The sequence below is a fragment of the Sitophilus oryzae genome, unplaced genomic scaffold (assembly GCF_002938485.1).
Source record: "Sitophilus oryzae breed Bouriz unplaced genomic scaffold, Soryzae_2.0 scaffold_813_pilon_pilon, whole genome shotgun sequence".
Taxonomy (NCBI): domain Eukaryota; kingdom Metazoa; phylum Arthropoda; class Insecta; order Coleoptera; family Curculionidae; genus Sitophilus; species Sitophilus oryzae.
In genome coordinates this window covers 2,097,180-2,114,580 of record NW_022147432.1, presented here as the reverse complement: position 1 = coordinate 2,114,580, position 17,401 = coordinate 2,097,180, and the positions used below count along the sequence as shown (strand labels likewise).

Here is a 17,401-nt window from a genome sequence, read left to right as displayed (position 1 = left end):
CGGCGTACTCTTGAATCTGATTTGCTTTTTGTGACCACCAGTTATCCTTTAGTTGGCGCAGGTTTCTTCGAAGCATGTTGTTGGCTGCTTTAAAGTTGTTCACCAGCCTTGGATTGTGTGGATTTGCAGTGACTGCTTGGTGTGCTTTATGTTTTTGTTCCAACAAAGCCTGTATATGTCGTTGATTTTCGATAAACCAGTCTGGTTGTTTCTTTTTCAGTTAAAGCATGGCCAAAGACGTAGACATAAACGTATCGTTTGACAAGTACGCTCGCACAGTGAGAAATTCACTTTCGTTTACAGATACATGATACGCATCTTTGCGTGTGTACGTACAAAACGCAAACGTATCGAGCCGAAGGAGTTTCGATTTCACCCGATTGATGCCGAACGTACAAATTCAAATCGATAAACATCTGTTTTAATACCTGGCTCTCTGATCTTGGCCAGTTATTAGTAGTTGTTTCTTTATTTGGGATATTTCAGAAATGTTTGGCTTTGTGAAACAGGAGATGGACCTATTTTAATATAATAAATTATATTTTAATTATTACACATTTTAAGTTTTTAGGAATAATATAGAACAATAATATTCCCATTAATGTTTTTTTTATCCTTCGATATTATTTTTATAAATTTGACGTGGAATCAATGGTCAAATGGAATCAAAAAAATTTAAAAGCGTTTCAAAAAACATTACAGAAATACAGATGTAATATTACTATTGTAATCATCGAAAAATTTGTAATTTTTTGGATATAGAATATTTTGCTCTATCTCATAAAATAAAGTGGGGGGGGGGAAGGTTAAACCACAGAACAGATACAAATCAGAAAGTTCACTGAACGTCGGTGCCTTTCAAGTGTGTTGTAAGAATTTCGTTCGTCGCGCACAGATTTCATCCTCCTGCGCGCGGCACAGCTGATCATTAGTTGACGGTTTTAAACGAGCCAGGGTCGAACTCAGATACGTGTGAATCGTGACAGGAGCGTATTTCGTTTTTTAACAGTATTTATTTGAAAAAAGTAATATTTAGTAGTGACAAAATAAATAATGTGTAAAAATAATACGAAAAATCATGCCAATTGATTCAAATGTTTAAAGCGTTATTTTACAAAAAAAACGTGTTCATTGTTTTGTATCTCGTTTTTCTAGAAATAAAAATATTTAATTTTTAAAGAGAAAAATCACAAAAATAATTCGGACAAGGCGGGTTTTGTGGCAGTATGATACATATTGCGGGTTTTGTTGCAGTATGATGCATATTGCGGGTTTTGCTTACATCAAGATATTTGCATCCTAACTTGATTTATTAGATAATATGCTATTTTATTAAAATTAGGTAAGGAAATTGAAATGGATAAGACGTCAGTAGTAAGGTATTAATATTATACTTGTGTAAAGGGGTCTATGAAAAAATGCAGGATTTGAAATAAGTAATAAAGATTTTGCTGCAGTAACCTAATTTGTAGTGAATTTTTTATAGGAATAAGCGACTTTTAACTGCAGTTTGGGACTGTTTACGTAAATTTCGGGGTCCCAGTATAAGCTTGACGCTGTCATGAATTTATAATTCAGCAATTTTAATTTTTTTCAATACAAACCTTCATTTGAAAATGTAGACAGAACATAATAAAAACAATTTGACTGAAATAAAATAACATTTTATTTGTTATTATAAATATGCAAAAATTATACATATAATCCTAGCAATGTGATATTAGGTACAAAATCTAATACAATTACTTAAATGTAAATGATCCTAAAATTTATTAATACAAATGAAAAATAAAAAAAAAGAATAGATAAATATCTATGATCTAACTAAACTTATCTATACATAACACACAGTCCTTATCCATATCTTGCATAGATGCAGTTTTAGTTTTTATTGCCTCAAAAACAAATTTATTTAATCCGGAATATATTTCCCAGTTGTTAGTTAATCTATGGAGAATGCTCTTGGAAGGTAAGCAAAGTGGCTTTCTTAAAAATGTATAATATGCATTTGGACTTAAAAAATAAATTGTTAATGCAGATTGTTTAAATTCGTTGGCATATCGGTATCCATGTGATTTCCTTGAGGAATTTTGTAAGCAAAGTTCAATAAAATTAGCCATTGACCAAGAGGAGTGTTCCTTACAGAAATCTATAAAGTCTTTATTTGTAACATTTGTTTTGTCAGTCTTCGGATGAAATTCCAACTTTCTTTTCAAACTTCTAATTTGTAACCTTTTGTAATAATAATGTTTTCTTCGACTGTCTGCACTAAGGGATGTAAGTGTCTGTTGTGAAAAATCTCTACAAACCAGAAAGAAAAAAATATTATTTATCTATTTGAAATATTGATCTTCTCTAAATATTATAAAAACAAACTACAAAAGAAAATATTTATTGAAAACTGGAATTCTATATCCTATATTAGTATGGAAGTACAGATTTATACAGGGTGGCGCACCTCATTCGCCTCAGTTGATTGTACGACAACAGAAAGATGTAGAAACCTACTAGACAGAAACCTGTCGTTGGAAGTGAAGAAAATGAATTTGTCTTAGTTGGCGCTTTTATAGAAAATCCAATATATCTACAAGTCATCGTAATATAAATCAAATAACTACTTCTTTATTTTTCTTGATAAAATAAATACTTATTAAATTATTGTAGGTAAATTAAATAAAAATAAACTGTTATAAATTTAAATAAAGTCCATAAACTAATATAGATTTTGAAAAGAGCTACTAACTGTCACTAGCAAATTGCCATGACGACACCAGCCATCTTGATTGCCATTTTATTGAAAAGTCGCTCTTTATTCAAAATCTGAGCCAGATAGGTATAGGAAATCCTAATATAGTTTGAAAGAGCATTTAAATCTGCTTCGACTTATTTTAAAAAATACATAGTGTTGTATTTGAAATAACGAAGTTTTTATGTAAAGTAAATATTTAAAATAGACCAGCAATTTTTGATACCCCTGTATACATTTAAGGATGCAATACATTTTTTAGTAAAGTTTATTTCTCTGGCTTCAAAGTCAGCACAAGAATTAACTCTTAAAAATTAATGTACAGGGTGTTGACAAACTTTGTTTTTATAACATGCATATTTAAATGTCTTTAAATATCTCAAAAACCTAAGCTTATAAACATATTCAACCCTTATAATAAATACCTTATTTTATGTCCAAGAATCCAAAAATGAAATAAAATACCGGGTGTGTACCATAAGAAAAAATATAACTTTGGTATGGATCTTAGTTCGGACACACCCTGTACATTTCAAAATAAGTACATTGCCTTTCCACATATACCCATAAAATATTTTGTTTCTATTTAATTAATATTTCTTTACGTTTTCGTATAATCAACCAAGGCGAATGAGGTGCGCCACCCTGTATTTAGCCTTGTGTTTATAAAGTATTTTACTCACCTTCAGATGTAACTTCCTTGGATGTTGATGGAATAGCGATTACATCTGGTGAAGTAGATTCTAAAACAGCTGAAAACATAAAAAAATATTTACTGAAAACTGGAATTCTATACCCTATATTGGTATGGCAGTTGAGATTTATATTCAGCATTGTGTTTAAAAGGTGTGTATTAATATATATATATATATATATATATATATATATATATATATATATATATATATATATATATATATATATATATATATATATATATATATATATATATATATATATATATATATATATATATATATATATATATATATATATATATATATATATATATATATATTAATAGAATATAGTATTTTACTCACCTTCAGATGTAACCTAAGGATGTAACTTCCTTGAATGTTGATGGAATAGCAATTACATCTAGTGAAGTAGGGGTCCGGTGAACTATCCTGACACACGAATTTTGCATTTTTCTTTTTTTTTACCATAAAGTAACCATTTTTAGTAGTAGTTTTAAATAAAAATAAATGGAGATTATGCGCAGAATTTTAAAATATTTTAATTTGATTTTAGTAATTTTTGGCACATATTTGACGTTATGGAGAATTTTAACGCTTGATTTGACATGATAGCGGCAGAATAAAAAGCAATGTTGTCAGTTTCATTGAATTCTCTTTTTTTGTTTTCTATTTTTATTTTAAATAAATAATCATTTTTAATAATTTTGTACTAGTCAAACTCACACCAAAGACTAACCAACGCAATCAAAATACGCCGTAGTTTACGGTATCTAGATTACGGTAATTCTGAAACAGCTGAAAACATAAAATAAAATATTTATTGAAAACTGGAATTCTATACCCTATTGCATTGTGTTTAAAGGGTTAAAAAAATAGTATTTTACTCACCTTCAGATGTAACAGGAACAGCAGGAATAGTAGTTTCAACTTCCATCATGGAATTGTCTACAAAAAAATATATTTATTTAATTTTTTTGAGCATAACCTTTGAATAAGAAGACTAAGGAAGGAGCATAATGCTATCCATGTATTCATGCATGGTAGGCGGAAAAAGCACCATAAAAGCACTCTAGGGTGGGGATCCTTGACAGTTATGTTTGACGATTCATTTGACAGATTTGAATTTGATTTGAAATTTTGTGAATTTGTCAGTCTTTACGGAGCTTATTTTATGTTATTTATTATTTATTCTACTACTGATAGTTGTATAAAGGTAGTAAATCTAGATGGAAATTGTGGCAGAACTTAAATTAACAGTGACATTATCGCGATTTATCGAAAAAGACTCTAAAATAGTTGGTTGTTTAGCGTGCGGTAGATCTCGGCAAAAATTGAGTGAAATAATGGAACAACTTTTCGCTAGTAAGTGACTATATAATATATGCATACGTGTAGTAAACCGATCATTTATGAAATTCACTTAAATTAACTAAATTATATATTTTCTTGCATTTTAGCTTTTATTTACTACTTGTCAAAGATCAGATGTCAAAGAATTTTGATACGTTAATTTGACTTACCTGCTTCAGTAGCGTATCGGATGTTTGTGTTAATAAATACTTATTATAACTTATCTATTTTTATTAGAATTATATATTTTTATAACAATTTTAATAACTACCAACATTTATTCACAACGTAAAATAAAATAACAAATTATTGAGTCTACCCCACGTCTACCCTACATCATAGTTTTACATTTTTTAAATAAAATTAGAACGGCACTGATAAACCGGAATTTAAGTCGGCCATATTTGAGGCCCATCGCGGTGTACCTAAGATTTTTGATATGCTCCTTCCTTAGTCTTCTTATTCAAAGAGCATAACACAAACACAATTTTAAGAGGCAAAATTGAAAGCTAAATGTTATTGTCAAAAGTTTTTGTTTTTCAGTAATATAGTATTTGTCATAAAAATATTGAAAATATTACACAGAACCACCACGAACAGACTGAAACTGGTGAAATGCCTATCTATAAACAATTTTTGTTTATTTAAATGTTCGTTTGTGCAAGTGTATAAATCGATTGTGCAGATAAACAAGCAACTGATGATTTGAAAAAAATAACAAGTAAAATGAATAACAATGCTTATGAACCCAACTGACATAAATAAAGTTGGAACAGCAAATTTCTTTAGACGGCTTTGAGACATTCCCGCAAACATGGTAGGTTGAAAATGTTTTCCACAAACTCTATACCCTCTATGCAAATCTACAGGTGATTTTGCTCTAAAATCCTGCGTGTTGCAGTTCTTAAGGGCTCGAATTCACTGACGACCAGGTCGCAACGACCTGGCCTCGGCTGGCCGGATGTATTGCGTTTTTAGCTGCGGCCAGATGAACGACCAGTTTCAACAGAGTTGTCAAATCTAACGATTTTTTACGTTTTACCAATTAGAAAATATTGTTTCAGAAATGTTAAAATATCCTAGTTAACTAAAAAGCGAAGTTGCTATTCACAACAAACAAAAAGTATTGTGTACGCGCGACCTTTGATCCTTTACCTTTGATCCAGTCTGTATACTATTTCTTTGGATTTTCTGCACGTGTGCAAAAACTACACTAAAACGTGCTAAAACACTATATCTTATAGAAAATAAAATATTGTGCCTTGAATTTGAGGGATTTCATCTAAAAAATTATTAATTTGGAAGAAAACCGGTAACAAGCGGCAGAAAATAATAATATTTCTGTGCAGTCTTCTGGTCGCAACGACCAACGGACGGCCAGGACGTTAGTGTGCGCTATATCATTTGATTTAATGGTTTTAGAGGTAGCTGCGGCCTGGCCTGTGCGACCTGGTCGTCAGTGTGTTTGAGCCCTAACCCACTCAGAACATCTAGAATTTATTAAAATATTTTTTGTTATTTAATAGATGATTGTACATACATGAGTCTGTAAAAAACATTAGAATTTCTAAAAAATCTTACTAGATTGTTTAAAATTCTAGAGGAAACATTCCTTATTGTGTAGATAAAAAATATTTATGTACTTTTTTGGATCCAATGGGAATGAAAAGAAGCTAAGACCCATATCAGCCTCCGTATTGCTTAAACAGCCGGGAACACAGCAGTAACCAACGCCCATTGTAAACAAAATTGTCAAACAAATATAGTCACAAAATATCACAAACACACCACAAAGTAAATTAAAATTATTTTAATTTACTTTTCGGTTAATTTACTTTTCCGCCCGTTCATATCAAGGTTATTATACTCTAAGGGTGCAGCCACACTATCCTAAAAACGGCGCGGCGTATCGGCGTAACGGCGTAATGACCTTAAATCGATTTCCAGTAATTCTATTGGCTGAAATTTTTGACAGATGAATTTGACAGATAAAATTTCTGAATGATCAATATATATATATATATATATATATATATATATATATATATATATATATATATATATATATATCATTACGCCGTTACGCCGATACGCCTTTTTTAGGATAGTGTGGCTGCACCCTAAAGGTTACCTCACCTAAGCCCAACCAATCATAGCGCGTGACGTCAGCCCGAGACCCAGTTCCTCTTTGTCTAGCCTAGAAGTTATATGGATTTTGTCTCTCTCGTTCTAACAGTTTAAATTTGTATTTTGTCGTCTCTTTAAAATAATGAAAAATACAAAAAGATTGGTATTATTTTGTAATGTTTTATATTTTTTTCTAAAATGTAAAAAATTAAATTATTTTCATATAATTTAAATGAAATGTGTAAATGTATTAAAACGTAAAAAGTTAATTAATTTTGAAGATTTTGTAAAAGGATCTTATCGTGAATAAATCTTGATTTTCTTTTTCATAAATATTTTGGTATATATTTATAAAAATAGATACAATAAATAAAATTTAATATTTGGAAATTATTATCAATACCCTTACATTTTTATTTAGTAATATATGAATTTGTATAGTTATTGAAATAAATAAATCAAAGTACCTAATCAAAGCAATAAATTATTTATTTGTAATATAAATGATGTATATGCAAATTTAGTACAAACAGTTTTAAACAATTCAGAAATACCAATTTTACGACATGGTTTGTATAATTAATTTCTAAATATGTATATAAATAAAAATAATTTACATTGTAAAAAAAAATTCTTAGCTTTCTTTTTTATTTTCTTTAAACTTAAAGTTTAAATTTAGAACAAAAGTTGAATTTAAAATTTATAAATAAACTAACCGACTTAGTATTCTACTGTTTTATAGGACTTTTCTGCTTCAAGTGTAGTTGAGATTTTAAAAGTTGTTTTTGTTATTTCTTAATTTTTTGGTCCTCTGCCATCAATAATTTTTCCTTTAGAGATAGGATAGTTTTCAATTCATTATATTTTAACAATAATTCATCATACATTGGATGACCAACACAAGTAATAACAGCTCCAGATGCCACGGTACTGTGTTCCTCGGCAACATTTACATTGCTTTCCTCGAAATTTTTCATTAGTAATTCCTCCACCGCCACTTCTGTTCTTCTTTGTTCAACTCATTTTTGCCTCAATGGATCAATTTTGTCAGGTGGACTGACTGTTTTTTACTATTACATAAGATTCTACTCATACCTATATAACTAAAAATATTATATTAGAAAAAAGCCGAAAAGCTTTGAACTATTTACCAATTGCTTTTAATGTTTTTCTTAGTTTCCAAGTCCTAATAATTCCTCTTACTTGAAGATCTCTTTCATAATCGTCATCGGTAAAATGATCTGAACAAATCCTACAAGTTTCTACATTCCATTTCCCATCTCTACGACAACTCTACACCCTTTGAATCTGCACCCATATTTGAGTAATTTCGGTATTCTTCGGGAAAGCATGAAATTTAATAATTTTTCCAAATGTTTAGCCTTTTCTAGTCTATTTTGACAAGTAGTAACTGTACACCGAGTTCCCAGTATTCTAAAAATATTAAATCTTATTGTTTTTTTTTCAAAAAAAAAAATAGTTATTAAAAATTAGTATAAACATGCCGATAAACGTTTCTCTAGGCTGAACATTTATATAAGTAATTATACTCACTTAATTGCCAGTTCCTGAGATCTACGCAAATAATAAATTGTCCACAAAGTACTTAAATATGTGTAGTTCACAGACCACAATAAACTTAACCAGTAACACTTAAAGAAATATTAGAAAATAAAGAAATAATACAAAAACGATACAAAACCACTACCAAACCAACGGCCATTGCCATTAAACCGTACGAGAAAGAAAGAAATGGAAGGTATTAAAAAGAGATACGGCGGGTATCAGAACTACGTCACGCACACCCGCCGTCCTCCGCGCACCCCTCGCCTAAAATCTGCCGACTGAGGTAACCTATAGAATCTAATAACCTTGCGTTCATATGACATTCATATTTTTAGGTTAGAAATCATAGTTAGAAATGTTGAGCAACGTTGTCAGTTGTCAGATTTTAACAAAGAAATTCCTGAATCTTTAATTACCATTGCAATAATAATTTTTTTGTATTTAGCAGCAAAGCAAAATAGAGTGCAAAATTGACGATATCCGTTGGTTTTATTTATTCTAAAATCAATTTCAATTGTTTTGGTTTAAATATTTCAATGATAATATTTTTTAACTTTGTTGTGCAGAAAATGAGGTAAATTTTTGTTACATTTCGTACTACGTCGCAAAATGCTTCACTCAAGGGACGTTGCCATGCAGTGTTTTTCGTAATAATAATGTTAATTTTAGGCATACTTTAATTTTTCAAATATATCAAATTCCTCATAATTATGTATATTCGGTAATTCTTGTATACTTGCGTTACTTATTTCGTGAAAGAAATGCTAAATGAGTGAAGAAATGTAGCCGTGAGATTATAATATAAAAATACATTTTTCAAGTACTGAGAATTATGGGTCACCTTGGCAACCTCACAAAAACCTTGCGCATGGTTTTGATCCCTCTGCGCGCATATAACATAAAAAATTAAATCTTGACAACGGAAATCCCATCAGTGAAATTTCTGATTTGTATCTGTTCTGTGGTTAAACTTGCTTTTATTAAAATAAGGATATCTCTGGTTTGAGTTAGCCGATTTAAACAAACTGGGGCTCGTTTAAAAGAGCTTTTCTTCCTTAATGATCTCCAGTATATATTTTGTTTCCATAAATTTTCGTGGTAGCTAGAGGGCGCTGTTTGACATCACAACAGATATTGTGCGTTTGCATAAAAAAAATTAAATACGAAGCTATATTTCTCTTCACACAGTTAAATAGAGCACAAAATTTCTAAAGTATTAGCGCAAACCGCAACTTTCTATCTTCTCTCTAACGGAAGATATTAAGAAAATAAATCATAATAGAATGTCGTCTAGGCTTATAAGGTCTACAAAATTATAGTAATAAGCTACGTCAAAATATCAAAACATAAATTTTAATTTCATTTTGATACCATTTAATTGTTATTTATGCATGTTCGTTCTTCATTCGACCCCATAAATTAAAACCCAGGCATATTGAATCCGATGACCTAGTTGGCTATGGAAATATGTCACTCCAGAGTCTCTATCTACTAAAGTAAGTGGTATCCAAGAAGCTCCACATATTCATAGCAAAATAAGCGGCACAACAGCACCAACTGCATCAACTACACCAACTGCATTCAGGTGATGAAATTGCAACAAATGCAATTTCATCTATCCCCTAACAAAATTGGCAATTCAGCTCTTGGAAATTATGGATAGTTCATTTCATTCAGATAATTAAAAAGTCCAATCATTCGCCATCCTAGAATTCCTGCCTAAACATTTACCGACCAACGGTCTTGGTGCTGAACTACTTGCATCAAGGGTAGTTTTGAACCAGTAGTGCATATTGTTAAGATTCGCACCTTCGGTGCTATATGAAAAGTGACCCGAACAACATAAACTTTATAATATAATAATAAATAACACAAACAACAGGTAAAACACGAAAACAAGCGAAATCAAGGATTAATAACTAAATTACATTACATGAAATAAACCCATAGTTTCGGCTATACGAAATTCGTTAAAAACAATATGGCTGCACAAAATTCATAGAAATTTTAATAAAATTATTGATTGTCCTTGTGACTTTCGGACATTTTAATCTGAGAACTACCTACGTACAGTACATCTGCTGGATCTGTGTCTATGAAAGGAATGCGGACAAAAAACATTTAAATAAACAGCAATATATTTTATACGTCGACTTGACGAGTACGTCACCGCAAATCACTCCGCCCACTCATTTTATTGGCCACTTGCAAATTTCTCGAATTTTTATTGATGGGACGCGTCGTCTAATTTTTTACGAAAAACATCGAGAGAATATCGTTTCCCCATCGTTTCTCCTCTCACGGATACCGCGTAGCTACAGAACGGACAGACGTACTGTATAATTAACCAAGAAATTCGTAAAAATTATATGGATGGGCGCGATGGATAATGTTACATAAACACGTTTAAACTTTATGACGTCATTTTTTTTAAGAAAACGCCCGAAATTCCGATGCATGAAAACTGAATTTACACGTTTTGAGATTTTGCGAATCCTAAGCGGCAGCCTAACATGATTTGTTCTCTTAATATCTCCGGTTAGAGAGAAAATAGAAAGTTGCGGTTTGCGCTGATATTTTGGAAATTTTCTGCTCTATTTAACTGTGCAAAGAGAAATATAGCCTATTTTTTTTTATGCAAAAGCGCAATATCTTTTATGATGTTAAATAGCGCCCCTTGTTTTCGGTCACCCGAGTATTTATATCCTCGGTATGTCTCGAGTATTTTTGTCGATCCTCGAGGATTACTCGGCACGCAACTAACATCGGGTGTGGTGTACCGTCCCCGCTGCTCGCGAGGATATAAGTGATTTACGATTTATGCTGAAACCTTTTTTGTCGATTCTCGAGGATTACTCGGCACGCAACTAACATCGGGTGTGGCGTACCGTCCTCGCTGCTCACCAGGTTACAGGCGATTTACGATTTATCATCCATCACTTGCTCGCATATCGCTCGCAGTAATAATCGGTTTTCAGAGTAGTAACCTGGCATTTTTGAGCCGAAATACATTACTTATTTTTGTTTTGTTTTGTTTAGATGGGATATATTAATTATAATATTTCTTTAAATTATAAAGAAATTTAGTGTGATGGAACGTGAATGATTTGCAGAATTTGCCAACAAGAATAATAACAATATTGCTGTATATTTTATTTAATTTTTTTCAAACAGTTTTTAAAGCGACAGCTGACTCGTTGTAAGCCTTAAGAAAAATTTCATTAGTAAATATTTTTCTATTATGAGGTCCACAAGAGAAAGAGGTTAAAAATCCGAAACAATCATCATTAACAATTTTTTTTCGATTATTAGTTAAGCTGTGCCCAAACAATAAATTTTTTAAAACTGGATATTACGTCACACAAAAACTTAAAATATGCACAATACACAATTCCTACAACACTATTACAATTTATTAGGTACTACAGTTTATTTTCGGTAAAAATACGCTATTAAAAAGTAAAACACAATATATTTTTTATCTCAATGACCGACCGCCGACAAATAAACAATAGATAACGAGCCCTTTTAAAAAAGCCGTCCGTATTTCCTAGAATTACTTGGTTTCATTTGGCTTGAAAGTGTGCTGAAAGGTTGCCTGCTTAGTTTCAAAGTCGGAGTTAAAGAAACAAAATCGGCACAATTTAAAGCAAATCATAATTTTAATATAATTTTGACACGAAAATATTAAAAATTATTAAAAAAAATGTTTAAAATAATTATTTATTTTTATTACAATATGATTCAAGTCATTCAAGTACATGGCAACAGTGTACTAAAAACAGCAAGCAAAATCACTCACACCCAGCGGCGAGTATTATTCAGGTTTCGATCGAGAAATATTATACAGAGAAAAGTTTATGACCGTGGATTCCTCGGATGATCATCCGATTATTGGAATCCTGGAGGTTCAATACTCGAGGATTGAAATCATCCGATTTTTCCCAACACTAAAAATTATGTCGAACAATTTGTTGTATGAAAATTCCTTACCTATCTGGTCTAGAAGAATGAAATTCTACAGAAAGAATTAGAAGAGATTTTTGAAATTCATCAACCAAATGTGTAAAAAATGTCTGTACGTATGTGGCGGATTCATCTATCCAAAAAATCCTTTATGGGTATTTCGCCACTGCACTGCAAGTACAATCTACAAAATAAAATAGTTATTTTTTGTAAACACTTCTGCGTTAAATCTAAAGGGACGCTGCTTGTCAGAAGTTGTGTTTACAGTAATAAAAATTTGCCTAACAAAGAAAAAAATGCTTAACGTTTCGGAAAGTTTTCTCTTTCCGTCGTCGGAAGCAAAAAAAAATATAAAGAAACAAGAAAAAAACAATTTAACATATTTAAATTGAACTATTCGAGAACACTTTACTTTTTAAAACAGATACGTCTACAAGAAATCGTTGACGTTCTGTTAAAAATTAACAATTATTATTAATTATTAATTTATTATTATCATTAATTTTTAGGTTTAACGCAAGTGTTTACAAAAAATAACTATTTTATTTTGTAGATTTTTCTTGCAGTGCAGTGGCGAAATACCCATAAAGGATTTTTTTGGACAAATGTGTAAAGTAAGAATTTATATAACCTTCGTGATCTCTAGATTATACACATAAAAATTTGTACAAAGGATCATTTAAAAGACATGAGTTTAATTGTTTGGACATAGCGAATTTATGAAATTCATACCCATAAGTATAAAATTTTATACAAGGGTTTATTTAATGACCTCAATAATATGAATAAAATATATCTTTTTCAAACCATCCTTCTATATATAAAGAGAGTATTAATGCTCTTCAAAAATAAAAATAAATCAGGGAAGTATATCAAGAAAAGCGACAATTGAAAATTTCAAATATTTAATTTGAAAACTTTATATGTCAAAGCTATTTATTTTAGTAATACAGTTTATATGGGACTATAGATATAGGGAAATTAAAATAACTTCCGTTGCACATCATAATACGACCACCAGCAAACTCCATAAGACGACGCGTGGTGTTATTGATGACGTGCAATGGAAATTGTTCCAATTTCCCTATAGAGTTCTATCCTTGTTTATATATTCTTAAAGTTGGTCAACCTCTCGACAAAATGTGCTGCCTCTGGTGAACAAATCGTAAAGCTTTAAAAGAATGAAGCATGTTATTAGGGGCGGAGTCAAAAATATCAATTATTTGCGGCATTTCCCTCAGAGTAATGTAATAATATAGCTTGGATTTTTGCGAACTATAATAGGGCTCAGCTAATTAAGAAATTTAAACAAAACTATTATTTCTTTGTTGATTTTCGATTATTTTTGCTGTTATTTTAAGGATTCTAAACCGTATTTAACAAAGAAATAACAATTTTCAATATGTTGGTACATTAATGCTAATTACTGGTAATTATTAATATTTAAACCCAGGGCTATAAAATTTTATTTCATTCTTCGATCATTTTATTCTAAATTGAGGTTTTACATATTTAAGATAATTTTTTTTTTGAAAACAAAACGTTTATACAATTTTTTTCTTAATTAAAAATAAAACTTGGCACTTGTTTCAATAATATTATTTGACATTTAAATAAATATTATGTACTTAATACACCATTTAAAATCTTTATTACACGAAATAAATCTTTCTTAGCGTAAAACATGGTCAGAGTCAAGTTTACTTTAACTTTGTACCATATGAAAAAAAAACGGCGTCCAGTTGGCAGGGAAATGACGATCGACGACATTTCCCACATAAATTTACATATAAAATGACAGCGATCTTCATTTCATAGCCATCGCTGACGCCGTTTATTTTCGATCAAGAATTATAAAAACTGAAAATATCATTATGTTTTAACTCACAAAGCCCGTTAAACCATCAAACTTTTTTTATATTGCTTTATTAGGAGTAAAAATGACACTTTTCGTGGCGAGACTGTAGGTTTGACATACAGCCGAAGCACAAAAGTCATTTTTACTCCGAATACAACATGCTATTTTTTTCAAACGCCACAAATAATGTTTTAAACAATTTCAAACGTTCCAAATAATATAAAAATATTTAAAACTCATACCTTGTAAGTAATTATCATGATACAAAGAAAATAAGGTATGATATTGCGCAGGTTGGTCATCACGTCACAGGTGATAAACGGCACTATTGGTCGGCAAGCTCCACGCGCCAATTTCAAATTTTCAAACAGATGATACATAATAAATGTGTATAATGTGTCATAACTTTTCAAATGTCAAACTCGATGATTTTACATAACTTTAGGGGTTATTTAATTCTTCCCTATTTTAGGTCTTTTTTTATTAGTGGCAATTGAACAATACGGATATTTTATTGTATGGCATATGACGTCACAGGCGATATGCGCAAACTGAACGAAATTGGAGACGCTATCGACCATACCTTGTTTTCAAGTTCTCTTTGTACCATGAGTAATTACATATCGAGAAACTATGGTTACGGCTCGTTGAATTTGAGACTTATGTCATTTTAATAATATATTTTCATACTTTTGTGCTTAGCTGTAGGCGTAAAAGTGCTTTACTTTTATGCCTAGGCTTTAAAATGACTTTTTTATATTGTCAATCACGTCGCAAAAATTAATACTTTTGTGACGTTTGAAAAAAAAATAATCTTTTGAAACTAACTGGTATATTTTTCTGCCACAACAAAGTTATTATACAGTGATAAATTATAAGATCATATTGAAATACGCTACTGGGTAAAAAAATTGGCTAAATTTTATCAATAATACTCCATTTCAAAAGTTATTTTCCAAAATAATTAATATTCTTTAATAATTGATTGCAATTAATATTATTTGACTAGTTTAATTTGATTAATTAATAAGACTAGATTAATTTCATTTAAAATAAATTTGATCAGATTTTTTTCGTATATTCAACTACCAGAAAAGTAGAAGGAAGATTATAATGTATCTATCACAATATTTAAAAGAACTACTACAATAATTATTAGAAGAAAAACAAAAAGAAAAAAATACCCAAATACCTTCTACTCAACTACAAAATAAATGAATATAATCTCTTACAAGAACACTACACAAACTACTTCTTGTATTCTACACTAAACAAATTATCAAACTTATTAATTAATCAAACATAAAGAAAAATTAACCAAATTACCCCTTCACCTCTACTACTTAACTTCAAAATAAAATATAAAAACACTACTAAATTTCTTCTGGTAGTCTACACTAAACATTATAATCAAACTTAATAAATTAATCTAATTTTACATTACAACTACAAAGAAACAAGAACATTACAGTTGAGGGTTGGAACCTTTGGTGTTACACAGCAAAAAAAAATTATAAACTAGAGTTTATAATCATCTGCTGATGATGCTAACATGGTTAGCGAAACGCGCGTCCAGTGTAAAAGTAAAAGTGTTTTGGTGTATTGTGGTGATTTAGTGTTTTTATTTTGCTAAACAAGAAAATATTTTAAAACTACAAGAAATAAAACTTCGATACGTGCGACCAGTATAATAGATCAAGCGGACAAAGAATATAAAATACTTTAAAATGTGCATTCAGAAAGAAAAAATATCTCGAAAATTACCTAAACAAACATTTTTTTTTCTTATCAGTGAAAAACATCGACCTCGTCGGCCTTGCGGAATTTGTCGGGTATTTACAGTGGTCGAATTGTATAATTACCAGCTTTTATAGCATATCTAATAGACAAAAAGTATCTGGTCGATTAGTAACCAATTGGCACAGTCCGAAAATTATCGATTTTTATTTTCTGTTTTTATTGGCCGCTTCAAATTTCAGAGCAACAAAAAATATTTTTCTCTAGTAAAAGACTGTGAAATACGCCCCGCCATCTGGTGCTTTACATCCATAAACGTCTTAGGTTGAGCTACTTTAAAAATTCATATACAAGGGTTCTATCCATAGAGGGTAAATAGTCAGTTCACTATTTATTATTTTCTCTTTTTTCAGATTTTGGAAAATTTCGACTTTGGTTCGAGTTCTAAAATGCCCTATACATAATTAAACAATAAAAAAAACCACCACGGAAGAGCGCCATTCACCCTCCAGAAAAATTTCAAAAAAATTGTGTTAAAATACAAGATTTTAAAATCATTTTGGGGTCAAAATTGGAAAACTCTTTGAAATACTTTGATTTCGATAACTTCTAGAATTATTAAGATAATGTATTTCAGACGGGTCTAATTAAAAAAATATTTTTAGTATACAAAGTGTCATAAAATCATATTCAGGGGATAAAAAAATAAAAAACGGTTTTTAAATTTTCGGATTTTTTTAAATATATAACAATATTTAAAGAGAAGAAGTTTCTAAAAGCTAAATCTGGTAAAAATATGCCCAAATATTAACTGACCTCTATAATTTATAACAAAATAGTAATTCTTGCCATAAGAAGCTGTGTATTTTTCAATCTCTTTGATCACATGCGCCCCTAACGGCGATTTTCGAACTTCATTTATATCATGAAATCTGGGCCCAACATTTTTGCGTTCGATTCGTCTCCTCCTTTTAGACTCCATAGTATTGTGACATGCACAAAACACATACACAAGGAGAAGTGCGAGCGCCTTGCTAAATATTGGAAAGTGAAATTGACGTTTAAATTTGACACTGTTGACAAGTATACTGCTACTAGCGCCCCCAATATCGCTTGTAGGAACTACGGACTAGATTGTCATACATGGCGGGGCTCAAAAAATAAAAAAATTTAATTCTTCATTTATTTTTAATTATGAAATAGATAAAAACACAAAAAATACACCATTTTTTAAAAATATGTTTAATATCAATATCAAATATACAACAAAAATTAATTTCACCACAATAAATTAATAAAATTAAAAGAATAATGTTAAAAGTAGATCAAGAGACAAAATTAATATAACAA

The 17,401-nt window shown here is 30.3% G+C and overlaps 1 protein-coding gene and 2 long non-coding RNA genes across 4 annotated transcripts in view; 1 reads left to right on the top strand and 2 right to left on the bottom strand.

The window, feature by feature from the left end:
• Positions 1 to 17,401, top strand: part of LOC115889282 (gastrula zinc finger protein XlCGF26.1-like) — a 158,333-nt gene that overhangs the window by 116,716 nt on the left and 24,216 nt on the right. The window lies entirely within an intron of this gene.
• LOC115889284 lies at positions 2,283 to 3,886 on the bottom strand. The gene is made up of 3 exons (XR_004051416.1): positions 3,790 to 3,886; positions 3,430 to 3,498; positions 2,283 to 2,299 (listed from the first exon to the last, which is right to left on the bottom strand). It is a non-coding gene; the product is annotated as an uncharacterized LOC115889284 (long non-coding RNA).
• LOC115889283 lies at positions 3,897 to 5,628 on the bottom strand. Its single transcript, XR_004051415.1, has 3 exons — positions 5,275 to 5,628; positions 4,336 to 4,432; positions 3,897 to 4,242 (listed from the first exon to the last, which is right to left on the bottom strand). It is a non-coding gene; the product is annotated as an uncharacterized LOC115889283 (long non-coding RNA).